Source organism: Oryza sativa, chromosome 12 (assembly GCF_034140825.1).
Source record: "Oryza sativa Japonica Group chromosome 12, ASM3414082v1".
Classification (NCBI taxonomy): Eukaryota; Viridiplantae; Streptophyta; class Magnoliopsida; order Poales; family Poaceae; genus Oryza; species Oryza sativa.
The window spans coordinates 15,791,356-15,803,468 of NC_089046.1; the positions used below are offsets into that span (position 1 = coordinate 15,791,356).

The 12,113-nt window shown below is 39.8% G+C and overlaps 1 long non-coding RNA gene across 1 annotated transcript; it reads right to left on the reverse strand.

Annotated features, from left to right (window-relative positions):
* Positions 1–388: 388 nt before the first annotated feature.
* On the reverse strand, positions 389–8,496 carry LOC107279730 (uncharacterized). Its single transcript, XR_001542036.3, has 4 exons — positions 8,340–8,496; positions 8,119–8,205; positions 7,483–7,535; positions 389–627 (listed from the first exon to the last, which is right to left on the reverse strand). It is a non-coding gene; the product is annotated as an uncharacterized lncRNA (long non-coding RNA).
* Positions 8,497–12,113: the final 3,617 nt, after the last annotated feature.

Sequence of the window (12,113 nt, forward strand, 5' to 3'; positions counted from 1 at the left end):
AGTTTAGTCCTAAATAGATTACTCAGCTTAGGCCACTCAAAATAGCACATGTGGATGTACGGATAACTTTAAATGGGTCACACAAGTTCGGTCCTTACGACTTGGGCAAACACCCCCCTATTGGTGTGCAACTAACACCATATGCACACCACTTGTCGCGCAAGTATAAAATCACATTTTACATATTTTAGTTCGCGAATACCCATCATATTCATTTTATTCCATCAAGGGTTCATGTGTCAAAATCACATTTTAATTATAGATGGAATGAGTTGTAACACCCTAGGTAACCACGTACCTAAAGTGCCACACCAAAATACATTCAAAACCACTAACTCCTAAAATTATTAGAAATTTCAGCAGAGCCTCCCCTAAAAATACGGACATCCACGACAAGCAGTTATAAGATAACTCAATAACGATATAATCCACATAATCCAAACCATCCTAGCTCCATGAATTCCCCGTGAAAATAAGGACCGAAACTTTAAATGACTTTTACAAGTACTACGCAAAACTTATGCTAAGCAGAAACATAATCTAAAACTAAATTTCAATAGTGTGCAATAATAATGTGTAGTCCAAGGGTGCTACTCCCGTCCCATGCCGATCAATATCATTAGGTACCTAAAAACCAAATTAAACATAAGAGTGAGCAAAGAATACTCAGCAAGTACAATATTGAACTAGTAAAACATACACTGGTTTAATGCAAGAAGAAACCAATATGAAACATTTGATTTCCTTTAATTTAAAACGAAGGAGGCAAAGAGTTGTAGTTCCCTCCCGGGCAGGTGTGAATATCCTCTTAGCATTACCGGTAAGCCGAGCAAGCGTGATCAGTGCTTCTCAAGGATCATGAATAAAAATCCAAATTGCACTCCTATGACTACGCATGGTACTTGAATAATGTAAACAAAAAACTTCCGGAAGAATGAAACATGAATAACGTCGTTAACTTGAACATGAAGTGAAATATGAATATGTAGCATAATACCAAAACCACACAATTAATAATAGGAAGCTTCGAATAATAATTGGGTAAATGAAACCAACAAAGCAACACAGTTTATCCATCACTCAAGTCCATCTTGTACTTGCCATAACTTCTTCGATAATCCAACTCAACTCCTCCAAGTTGGAACCCTCCACACCTGTGGAGAAAAACTACGCATAAACCACTATATCCAACTAATGATTGTTACAAGGGACGTTTAGTAAAATCGAAACCTAGAATATATAATTTTTTACCGATTTATATTAAATAACCTATAGCTGTTCCCTTACTGTTTTATGCGTAACTCACAAACCGTCTAACGAAATCTAAGAAATAATATAACTTCGGATATCTGTACAAAATTGTCTACAACTTTCATGTTGGGCGAAAATTCCGATTATGCCCCCCTTCAATCGAATTCGCCCTCGAATTCATCCAACCATACTCTAGAACATGGGATATTACATTCCTCCCTCCTTCAATCGAATTCGCCCTCGAATTCGTCCAATTATACCTCGAATAACTACAGAAAGGAACTCATAGGTAGGACTTGTATAACTCACTAGGTGTGAACAACTCCGGGTACTTCTCCCTCGTCTGTGACTCAAGTTCCTAGGTTGCTTCTTGCTCTGTTTGGTGCGTTCAGAGAATCTTGACGTACTTGATAGTTCTATGCCTCAGTTCCCTCTAAGATTCCTCCAATATTCGTACAGGGCAGGACTCAAATGTCAAATCTTGCTCAATGGCCACCGGCTCTACGATAATACGATGATCAGGGTCTCTCAATTTTTTCTCAACATGGAAATATGGAATACATCGTGTACACCTTTCATGGACTCTGGTAACTAGAGGTGATAGGCTAGGATTCCAACTCTTTCCACTATCGAGAATGGACCAATAAACCTAGGGCTGAGTTTACCTTTCGTTCCAAATCTCACAACGCCTTTGGTAGGAGAAACCTTTAGAAGTACTTGATCGCCCACTTTAAACTCCAATTCCCGTCTTCTGACATCGGCGTCGCTCTTTTGCCTACTTTCAGCTACCAGCATGTGTTGTCATAGTTCTGCTATCCGTTCTGTGGTCTGTTGAACCCAATCGGGTCCTAAAACAGCTCTCTCCCTTATGGAATCCCAACACAATAGGGACCAACACTTTCTTCCATAAAGTACCTCATATGGTGCCATTTGAATGCTTGCATGGTAACTATTGTTGTAAGAAAATTCTACAAGCGGCAAATGATCCTCCCAACTGCCTTTCTAAGAAAGAATACCTGATCTCAGCATATCCTCTAGAGTTTGAATAGTCGTTCAGATTGACCATCAGTCTAAGGGTGAAAAGCCATATTGAATTTCAGTTATCAAATGGCTCTTGCACAGACTCCCAGAACTTAGAAGAAAATTTAACATCCCTATCAGAAACAATCGAGCGACACACACCATGTAACCTCACTACGTCGCGTGTATAAATCGGTGCTAAGTTACTCGATGAATAAGTGGTGCGGATAGGAATGAAATGTGCCACCTTACTTAGACGATCTACAACTACCCAGATGGCATCCTTTCCTCGTGGGTTACGAGGTAGCCCAACCATGAAGTCCATAGCAATATCATCCCAAGACCATACAGGATCTTCCATTGATTGTAACTTTCCAGCATAACTCTTATGTTCAGCCTTCACTCGCTGACATACTCCACATGATGCCACGTACTTTGCCACATCCACTTTCATCCTCTTCCACCTATAGATCTTCTTCAGATCATGATACATCTTGTTCTTGCCAGGATGCACAGTATAAGGTGTTCGGCGTGCTTCTCGCAAAATCTCTTCCTTGACTTCAGCTTTCTGTGGAACACATAAACGCCCAAGGAATCCAAAGTGAAATCTCCAGATTTTCCTTCCCTTACACGTTTCTTAACTTTTTGCAGCAACCGACGTGTTGTTGGGCCTCTAGCACTCATTGTGGTATGACGGACTCAAGAATGACTCGTGACTCGGTATTCGCCACTCCGGCGTAGCAATAGGAGATATTCATCCGTTCAAAATTAGTTATCAAACAACTCACAGTCAGAGGAACGACCTTACGGCTTAGAGCATCTGCAACCACATTCGCCTTACCCGGTGTATATTGAATATTGAGATCGTAATCTTTAATCAACTCTAGCCACCTCCTCTGCCTTAAGTTCAAATCCTTCTAAGTGAAGATATATTTCAGACTCTTATGATTAGTGAAAATATCACAAAATTCTCCATACAGGTAGTGCCTCCAAATTTTGAGAGCAAAGACAAGATCATGAGTGGAGTAATTCTGCTCATGCTTCTTTAACTGCTTAGACGCATAAGCTATAACATTGCCCTCTTGCATAAGAACACAACCAAGGCCTACTCGTGGAGCATCGGAATAGACAGTGAAACGCTTACCAGGTTGGGGGCAAAGTAAGCACCAGAGCAGTTACCAGCCTCAGCTTCAATTGTTGGAAACTACGCTCGCATAGGTTCGTCCACTGAAACTTCACATCCTTATGTGTGAGCATCGTCATAGGTTTAGCAATAATTGAGAAATCCTTCACGAAGCGTCGATAGTACCCTACCATACCCCCAAAAAAAAAACTCGTCACATCCTTAACATTAGTCGGCCTTTCCCATCCGACAACACTTAAAACTTTGCTAGGATCAACTGAGATACCTTGCTGATTGATTACATGCCCTAGGAAAGCCACTTCAGGAAGCCAAAATTCACACTTCTTTAATTTAGCATAGAACTTGTTTTCCCGTAAAGTCCCTAGCACCATCCTCAAATGACGCTCGTGCTGCTCTACATCCTTGGAGTAAATGAGGATATCATCAATAAACACCACCACAAAATTATCTAGAAAGCTATGCAACATGCAATTAATCGCCTCCATAAAATAGGCTAGAGCATTGGTCAGCCCAAAAGACATTACTTTATACTCATAATGCCCATACCTCGTGGAAAATGGAGTCTTCTCAATATCCCCTTCTCGCACTCGAATTTGGTTATAACCAGATTGCAAGTCAATCTTAGAAAACACCTTTGCTCCCTTTAACTGATCAAACAAATCTTCAATACAAGGCAATGGGTACTTGTTCTTGATTGTCGCAGCATTTAAGGCCCGATAGTCCACACACATACGCCAACTTCCATCCTTCTTCTCAGTAAAAATAACTGGTGCACCCCATGGCGACACACTCCGTCAGATTAACTTCTTGGATAATAGATCATCTAACTGTTTCTTCAACTCTTCTTGGAAAGGACGAGCTAACCGGTATGGGGCTCTGGAGATAGGTCGTGTACCAGGAACAAGATCAATACGGAACTCTACATCACGCTCAGGTGGCATCCCTAGCAATTCTGCGGGAAAAACATCAGGATAATCTCGCACTACAGGAACATCTTCAATCAATAAAGGCTTGGATGCCTTCTCGGCTAAGGCCCACAATAACCCTGTCTTTATAGCAAGCTGTCTAGGAAACAACCTTGCCATCATGAAAAGAGAATGCGGAGGCGCGCTCCCTTGGAAAACCATATCGTCGCCTGATGGAGCTTCCAAGGTAATAGTCTTCTAGAAACAAGAGATTACAGTACGGTATCGGTTCAACCAATGCATGCCCAAGATCACGTCAAAGAGCGGTAATGGAATCACAATTAGATTTGCCACGAATTCTTCCCCATCAATAGAGATTGCACAACCTGGACATACTACTGAACTAGAGATTATACCCCCTGGAGAGCTGACTTGGACAGATTGAGAGACCTCTTGACTAAATAGATTAGCTCTTTTCGCAAACTTGATTGAAACAAAGGAAAATGTAGCACCAGAATCAAACAGAACTAGAGCATCATGCGAATCAATTGAAAGTGTACCTGTAAAGACATCCGGGCGACCAAGAGAATAAGCTGCAGGCATGTTGTAGACTCCAGCCATAGAGCCTGAGGCCTGCTGCTGAGGTGGAGCTAAAGCAGAAGGATGCACCATAGGCGGTGCAGGCAACTGGAGTGGTGTACGTGGAGCAATAAATTGAGGCGTGGACCAATATTGGCCTGGTAGTGATAGTGGTGGGTAATTATGTGTGAACTGCTGGTGAGGAAGTGGATAAGTTGTCATCATCTGAATTGCACCATGAGGACTACTAGTGGATGAACCTGAACCTCGAGGGTAACTAGTTCTCGAAGAGGTTGTTGATTAGGAGATAGACCTTTGCCACGTGATGATAGAATTTGGTTTACGCTTACATACCAACTCTATGTGTCCAGCCTTGCAACACCCACGACATTCCCCAGTAAACCCACACTCTGCAGAATGGTGATTCTTTACACACTTAAAGAAAATTAGCCCTTGCCCTGGTACAGGGCGAATTATCTGAGACTCTGCAAGACGTGAAGCTGAATAAAACTGAGAAACCCACTGCCTAGGTTTGGATGATGATTGAGTGGCCTGATTTTATTTGTACTTCTTGAATGGTGGTCGTTACGGGTTCTCGTCCCCTTCCTGATGGGCTCTCTCTGTTCGTTGCTAGTGACATTGCCAGGACGATTCTTCTATGCAGTAGTAATTTGGGGCTCAACCTCCATCCCCCGAGCCTCCTCAACTGTATTGAGGTATACAGTAGGCGGGTTTCTTCCCATCACTTTTGTATATCGGGCATTGAGCCCTCGAAAGAACTTCCTAGCCTTCTCATGCTCATCACTAGCCACGCTAGGCACAAAGCATAAAATATTGCTGAACTCCCGCTCATACTCATCCACAGTCTTGCTTCCATGTTGGATATTGTTTAGCTCATCACTCATCATGTCCCCAAATGATTCTGGATAATACTTAGCTCTGAACTGCTGAAGAAAAACTTCCAGAGTAATAGCACCACGGTCAGGGTTCCACGCTTCAACAACTTCGTCCCATCAAATGTTCGCCTGACTAGTCAACTGAAAAGGCGTGAAAGCAACCTTCTCAGGGGTCATTCTAGATCCACTCATGTACTTCTCCATCTTGCGCAACCAGTCTGCAGCATCAATGGGAGTACTAGACCCATCAAATGTGTCTAAGCGCACGGATGTCCATCTAGTGAGTGTCATTCCCCGAGTAGCTCGAGCAGCATCATTAGATACAAACAGCCGGTCCATGTCCTCATCTTCCATCTGGTTCGATGATGCCGCCTCATTATGGCAACCTCTACCACGGCCTCTAGCATGGCCCCTACCACGACCTCCACGATTAGGAATAGGGGATTCTGCAACCGAGTTGTTCCCTACCTCTTCATCCTGATTATTTTCAACTTCTTCATTATGGTGGCCCCTACCGCGACCTCTACCTCCGCCTCTCCTGCGGCCTCAGTTGGCTAACCGAGCACTCACTAGGCGGCATAGCTATATCAAACAATAGCATGCAAAGAAACACAATCATACACACATATATGCAGCAGAAACATAAATGCTAGGAATGACCCATGCACCCCCATCCTATTGTGCACCAGTGTGTCAAGTTTTAGATGATTACATCTAATCCAAGTTTTACTTTTTATTATTTTCTATCCTAAGAGAAATTTTTAATTGGATAGGAAATCTAGTTCAAAATTTTATGTCGATTTATATTTGATGTAACCCAGTCACTTCACATGGACCTACCGCCTGCTCTGATACCAACTGTAACACCCCAAGTAACCACGTACCTAAAGTGCCACACCAAAATACATTCAAAACCACTAACTCCCAAAATTATTAGAAATTTCAGCAAAGCCTCCCCTAAAAATACGGACATCCACGACAAGCAGTTATAAGATAACTCAATAACGATATAATCCACATAATCCAAACCATCCTAGCTCCATGAATTCCCCGTGAAAATAAGGACCGAAACTTTAAATGACATTTACAAGTTCTACGCAAAACTTATGCTAAGCAGAAACATAGTCTAAAATTAAATTTCAATAGTGTGCAGTAATAATGTGTAGTCCAAGGGTGCTACTCCCGTCCCATGCCGATCAATATTATTAGGTACCTAAAAACCAAATTAAACACAAGAGTGAGTAAAGAATACTCAGCAAGTACAATATTTAACTAGTAAAACATACACAGGTTTAATGCAAGAAGAAACCAATATGAAACATTTGATTTCCTTTATTTTAAAACGAAGGAGGCAAAGAGTTGTAGTTCCCTCCCGGGCAGGTGTGAATATCCTCTTAGCATTACCGGTAAGCCGAGCAAGCGTGATCAGCGCTTCTCAAGGATCATGAATAAAAATCCAAATTGCACTCCCATGACTACGCATGGTACTTGTATAATGTAAACAAAAAACTTCCGGAAGAATGAAACATGAATAACGTCGTTAACTTGAACATGAAGTGAAATATGAATATGTAGCATAATACCAAAACCACACAATTAATAATAGGAAGCTTCGAATAATAATTGGGTAAATGAAACCAACAAAGCAACACAGTTTATCCATCACTCAAGCCCATCTTGTACTTGCCTTAACTTCTTCGATAATCCAACTCAACTCCTCCAAGTTGGAACCCTCCACACCTGTGGAGAAAAACTACGCATAAACCACTATATCCAACTAATGATTGTTACAAGGGACATTTAGTAAAATCGAAACCTAGAATATATAATTTTTTACCGATTTATATTAAATAACCTATAGCTGTTCCCTTACTGTTTTATGCGTAACTCACAAACCGTCTAATGAAATCTAAGAAATAATATAACTTCGGATATCTGTACAAAATTGTCTACAACTTTCATGTTGGGCGAAAATTCCGATTATGCCTCTGCAAATCCCAGATTAAGGAAAACAAATTGCTGTCCTGATTTCCGGACCCAGTCAGCAGTACTGTTTCTGTTGTTTCTCCCAAACCGTTTATCGGAATTGAGTGAAACCAGCGCCGTTTGAAAGATATCGACGATGACTACAAACTTTATTTAGGTCAACTAACCTGAATCCCGACGGTTTATTACTAGATTTAAAAATACGGTTTCAGCCTATAATCAATAACCTCAAAAATTGCACAAAGGGCTATCGAATAAATTTCTATTTGAATCTTATACTTCTAAGGGGTAACCAAAAGTACCGTTGCAGCGTGGATACTAGAATTTGAGAACAAACCCGCAAGCCGCGAAATCACCGAAATCTCCAAAATTCCTTCTTCCTCCTATTATCCTCCTCCCTGGCCACGCAGCAGCAGCCTGCAGGCTGCAGCAGCGATCAGCGGCAGCAGCAATCGCATGCATCCGCAGCAGCAGCAGGAGCAAGCAATCGCATGAATCAGCAGCCAGCAACCAAATAAGGAGACGACAGCAGCACAAAGATCGGCGGCAGGAGCTCACCAAGAACGAGCCGAGCAGGAGGAATCAAGTGGCCCTGATGGACGACGACGGCCGAAGCAGCGGCGGCGGCGCAGAGGCGACGTGGGCAACCAGAACGACCGCGGCGACGGCAAGGGCGCAGGACGGCATGAGCGGCGGCGGCTAGGGTTTTGCTGGCGATCCCTTTTTTCTTTTTTTTTTGTTATATAAAGAGACAATAGGAGATCTAACGGCCCATATCGATTCGATCCCCGGGACTTCGTTCGGACTCCGATTACTATAAATTTATAGTCTATTTTGCACAACTCGGCGAGCTCTACGCATCCACGATTCTTGATCGCCTATTCGAATAACGGTTTAAAAGTTGAACTTTTACGTGTTTACTAATTCGAAATTCGGGGCATTACATTCTTCCCCCCTTCAATCGAATTCGCCCTCGAATTCATCCAACCATACTCTAGAACATGGGGTATTACATTCCTCCCTCCTTCAATCGAATTCACCCTCGAATTTGTCCAATTATACCTCGAATAACTACAGAAAGGAACTCATAGGTAGGACTTGTATAACTCACTTGGTGTGAACAACTCCGGGTACTTCTCCCTCATTTGTGACTCAAGTTCCTAGGTTACTTCTCGCTCTGTCTGGTGCGTTCAGAGAATCTTGACGTACTTGATAGTTCTATGCCTCAGTTCCCTCTAAGATTCCTCCAATATTCGTACAGGGCGGGACTCAAATGTCAAATCTTGCTCAATGGCCACCGGCTCTACGATAATACGATGATCAGGGTCTCTCAAATTTTTCTCAACATGGAAATATGAAATACATCGTGTACACCTTTCATGGACTCTGGTAACTAGATGTGATAGGCTAGGATTCCAACTCTTTCCACTATCGAGAATGGAACAATATACCTAGGGCTGAGTTTACCTTTCGTTCCAAATCTCACAACGCCTTTGGTAGGAGAAACCTTTAGAAGTACTTGATCGCCCACTTTAAACTCCAATTCCCGTCTTCTGACATCGGCGTCGCTCTTTTGCCTACTTTGAGCTACCAGCATGTGTTGTCATAGTTCTGCTATCCGTTCTGTGTCAAACATCAAGGATCACAATTATGCAAGGTAGGGAATGCAGCAAATAGGTCATAACTACCTTAACCCAGTTTCAAATACCGATATAGTCTAAGTTCACATGCAAGTTTGCAAACAAACATTTTTCATTCCTCAAATCATGGGATTCGATGTGTTCAAAGGATGGGAGGAGAAAAACTTGCCTTGATCAGAGAAATGTTAGCACCTAATCCACTCCTTCACCGAATATGCAATTATCTAAATAAAGGACACGTTATGCAATTAAACACCGAAAGAGCTGAAAATCCAAAATGCTCTAAAATGCATGATTTATACACAGTGATTAGGTACTGGTCTAAAATGAATTTAGGTGAAAGAATTTCTATTTTATCTTATTCCATTTGGGAGTTATGAATTTTAGAAGTTTTATCGGTTTATAGTAGTATAGTCTTAGGTAGTGCTACAAAATATTATTGCAAAGTGGTTTTTATTAGATTTGACTATACAGGGGCATAGAGATGTGTTTTGTAAGACTATCGCATTTGGTTTCACAATTTTTGGAGTTGTAATGATTTTCTTATAGATTTTACAAGTTACAACTTATTCTAGGCATATAGTGTTCTATATGTGCATGACTCTTAAGTCGTAGGTTCAGAACATGCTACATCATGTTTAAGTTGAAAAAATAAGTAATTTGGTTAACTAAAATATTTTTAGTTCACATGTTTATAGTTTTTACTACCATGGTTCATACTTTATAAACTAGGGATGCTCTAGTCTAAGACTAGCAATACCTTATATTAACTTAGAAATTACAATATGAGCCAAGTTCTTCTATGTTTTGGTGGATAGGGATGGAATTATGGTTCTACTGGTCTATAAGTTTTATTTAGGTTTATTCATAGCTAGAGTGCATTATAAATAGTTCTACACCTATATTTTGCTTAACCATCACTAGGTAATTAACTCCTAGGTCATCTATTTAAAGATTAAAGCTATAATTTGTATAAAAGGTGTCATATCTTATTTTACTATGTTGAAGCTCACTATTTTCTGGTTCTATAGAAACTTGGTTCATTTCATTTAGGCTAAAAATGAATTTTCTACAAATTTTACAATTTAAAGTCTGCTATAAGTTAGTAAATCCTTACATTTATTTAGAGGCTTTTACTACACAGTAAATATAAAATTTTATTTCATAACCTGGGAATACACATTTTGGTGATTCTACAGAACTTAAGTTTACTCAAATTGAAGCTAAGTTGAATTTTATATGAATTTCTAAACTTTAACTCATTTATAACTAGTCATTTTAAAGATAATAGTTTGAGGCATTTGATGCAAAGTAAGTAATTACTTTTATTTCACTTAATCAGAGAGAGAGTGCATGATGATGAATCTGTAGAATTTGAGTTTGTATCAAAATAAGTTAAATTGAATTTTCTATGCATTTTATAAGTTTGTATATGCTTTATGTATGACCTATCTTAGATAAATTTTAGAGACAATATTTGTACAGTGAGTGTCAAGTTTTCTATTCCTGGAATAAAGTTCATAACTTTTTGAATCTTTAGAAACTGGAATCACCTCAAAATAAGCTATATTTGATTTCATATGGATTTTACAAGTTTGTGCATTTTTCTGCTAAACATATATTTGTTTGTGCATTTCCTTAGTTATTTTCCAGACTTTAAAAGATGGGGTCCACATGTCATTGGCTGTAAATATGCAGAGAGGCCCCTAGAGTTCTCAAAAATAGAACCCGCAGTCCTTATACATGTATACTATCAAATTCATTAAGAACTAGTAGCCATGTAGTCACGCTTTGCACGACTTTAGATGCCTGTCTTGAAATCATATATATGTATATATGTATGTATACGTATGTATGTATATGTATCTATGTATGTATGTATGTATGCATGCATCGTTAATATGATAACTAGGAAGGTAGCCCGCGCATATGCGCGGGCATGTGCGTAAAATTTTATTACGAATGTCCTTGTGTGGATGGTTTTCTATCAAAAATATTCTTTCACTTTATCATAAACTAAAATTGAACTTACTTAAAGTGCTTTGAACGTTGGTTACTTACAATATATAATATTATGATAAATCCACTTTATAAAGCATCTTTGAAATGCTTTGATCGCTGTAAGTCGGGATGAAAATATAAGTGGGTTGATCCTACAACCTGGCATGGGGTAAAGGCATTATTTCTAAATTATCTCGCTCCAATTAAGTAAGAAAAATTAAAATAGCTGCCTTAGTATTTTCTTAGCAAATTAGTACTAAACTGGAGCGTCATGTAATAATTACATGTTTCTAGATTGTTCTATGCTATATGTCACAAATTCATGATGTTCCTGTAGCAAGTTTTACCAAAAAAAAAGGATATGGTCTTTTAATTCCTATCTTTAGGCTTATATATTGCTGAGGCTACATCACGATTGTTTTACTCTTAAGATTCCTCGGTGCAACCAACGTGCTCAGGACAATAAGTATGTTGTTCAACTGGCCACGTGACTTCGTAGATCATATATATAATTTAGATGCTATGATCATCTTAAGATTATTTATATATCTCCTAAAATGATAATTTATTGATAAAAGCATCAATACCAAAATGTATGGGTAATAGCTCCTATATACAAGCTGAAAAAAAGTTGATAGAAAGACGTTAGATGTCTAACGGGATATATAAGTAATGGGTCTACCAGTTTTAT